Here is a 2,629-nt window from a genome sequence, read left to right as displayed (position 1 = left end):
GGAACAACCGGAGTATTGTTGCATTGCGAAGGGTAGATTATATTATCAGTGATGGAATTCCGAAAATGTCTCAGAGTGGGACAGGCAGGGCATTGACATGAGACAGGAACTACAGAAGTAGAGGAGGGCGATTCAGGGGGAACAGTGGGAGGGGGCAGAGAATTTGCAGCAAAAAGGAATCAAAGTGAAGAGGTGTAAAAAAAGGCTTGAGGAACAGAGGATTTGAAGGCGTCCAGCAGGAGGTTAGGTGGTGTACGGAGGCGGGGAAAGATCACGAGAAAGCCACAGTTCCCATTTAGAAGAGCACATCATCATTTACATCAAAATGGGTTGGCGAAGTAGCGGTGCTCCGTCAATTCATGTTCAATGAAAGGTCAGCAGGCGCCATCGCGCATGAATTATGGCGTAGACTCGCAAGGAAAACAAACGGCATTTTCACCGGCTAATCTGCATAATAGAGGGGTCACATAAGCACACGGACATTCCGCTCAAGTTCTAAATTCAATTGTTGGTTCAGTTGAGCTACTGGCTACTCTCCTGGATTTTTACCACGCCACAGAAGGATATTGTTTTCACTATTTCACAGTTGGGATGGGTTGTTTAGACGTGCATCTAGGTCTGCGTTACTCGATATATGCACCCTGAATTAACCAATGCCCCACGGGATAAGATAACTAATATCTAAACCTTCAACTTTTCACAATTTGGCCAACTTTTCTCAGAGATTGCTGTAACAACGCAACTTTCCGTAATAGTCTTATAAAATTTCGGTTACGACTGGAAAAGTAAGTTCATGCAGATAGTAAATGTGACATTTTTTAATAACAATCCATAAATAAGCTTGAATCCCTCTTAATAAACTTTGATATCTTTGGGATCCGCTGGGCCACAGTCTGACGTTTAAGTAATGTCCACAATCTGGTGAGAGAGCGCCATCTACCGGCACGACGATCTGAAAAGCACGGGAACGGATGGCTACTTCCTGTGCGAATTCAAAATTATTATTGCCTATGCATTTCAGAATGCTTACGTATTTGTATGTACGAGGTGGAGAGGCTATATTGTTGTATTCTGTTTGTTTATTTACCACGTGAAAATAGATCATATGGGGGCATCGTAGCTTTTCCAAATCCAAGGCCCCCTAGACGCTACTCAATCAAGCACTTGTACACATCGTATTATTTTCTTTCTTATCTTATTCAGTTAGTTGTTTTTCTTTTTCACAAGTATTTTGGTGAAAACTGCACGTCCATTTGTTATCTCCAATGTACAGGCCTCATCCACACGTAGGTTAAGCTCTAACCCTTGCAATTTGTATGGAATTTTGAACGTTTCAGAGGACTCTTAAGGTGCTCATTTTAAATTAGGTAGTTTGCAAAACGAGTGTATACGGGTTTGGTGGAATGGGTCCGTCACAACCGATCATGTACATAATACATTTTAAACACCCAGCAAGAAACGGTCCCATAGATGACAATTGAACAGTGCCCTTGGGGAACTGATTTTGGGGGCATTTACAGGAAATTTGGGCACCATGCAATCAGTAAACCAAAGTTCTGTAGTCTACGTTGAGGTTTGAGGTAGCTTCAAGCCATGAAAACATATCACTTAGGTACCAATTACGAGCTAGGCCTACATGTAGCCACATAAATGCATCTTGTCTCTAGACGAACGCTTCTGTTATGAGCGATGCAATGACATCCGTCTCATTACAGGATATTATTTGAAATGCGTTTTCCAGTATTAGATATTTTCCCATACTGGAAATAAAAGTAGGGGACGCCCGGATTTGAACCAGGGACCTCTTGATCTGCAGTCAAATGCTCTACCACTGAGCTACATCCCCTATGTACACATGGCGTTTGTAACCTGCGATTCATCATTCAGCTAAATAAAATAAAAAATATTATTTGTATTATTGTAGGCCTACGTCATACGCAGACCACAGCGCAATGTCCTTTAAATTGGTTCGTGTTATTGTACTGACGCCAGAAACAGATGTCCTTTAAAATGGTTCATGTTTTTGAACTGACGCCAGAAATAGACATTTGGAGTAACTGTAATGTCGTTACAAAATACTATAATGCCGGATTATACTATGGGGTCATGGTTTCATATCTAATCTCTCAAAACCACAGAGACACAAAACAGCACGAATGGCTATATTCGGATATGCCTATTGCTGGGGTAGAAGATAACATAACGGCTAATAAAACATTTAACATCTAAAAACACGCCAGTATTTATGACATACGGCACACATCTAGCACATAGGGACGAGACCAGTGTGGAAATTTAGACAGATCTTTGACGAGGACTATATTTGTGTATTTCTAGGTGTAATCTATAGGACTTTTACTACTTTTACATGTGGAAAATTCAAAGCACAAATTATGGAAGGTTCTTACCTCAGAGTGGACAATGTTCTCATGGAGTTAAAAAACAGCAAAACATCCAAAAAAAAGTTCATTTAGAATACACTTACTATAAATAGTGGTTAGGCATGGATGATAGTTGGTTTAATAACGAATAAAATAAAGCCTTCTTCCAATTGACTTTAGCACTGTTCCATCCATCAAATCTGAAAGTTATTAGGCTGTTCGCCTGAGACACCCAAAACCTTCTGATA

The 2,629-nt window shown here is 40.5% G+C and overlaps 1 non-coding gene across 1 annotated transcript; it reads right to left on the bottom strand.

Annotated features, from left to right (window-relative positions):
• Positions 1–1,774: 1,774 nt before the first annotated feature.
• Positions 1,775–1,846, bottom strand: trnac-gca. Its single transcript has one exon. It is a non-coding gene; the product is annotated as a tRNA-Cys (tRNA).
• Positions 1,847–2,629: the final 783 nt, after the last annotated feature.

Source organism: Anguilla anguilla, chromosome 17 (assembly GCF_013347855.1).
Source record: "Anguilla anguilla isolate fAngAng1 chromosome 17, fAngAng1.pri, whole genome shotgun sequence".
NCBI classification, from domain to species: Eukaryota; Metazoa; Chordata; class Actinopteri; order Anguilliformes; family Anguillidae; genus Anguilla; species Anguilla anguilla.
Note: the sequence above shows the minus strand (reverse complement) of the source record. Positions and strands in the feature narration are given on the sequence as shown.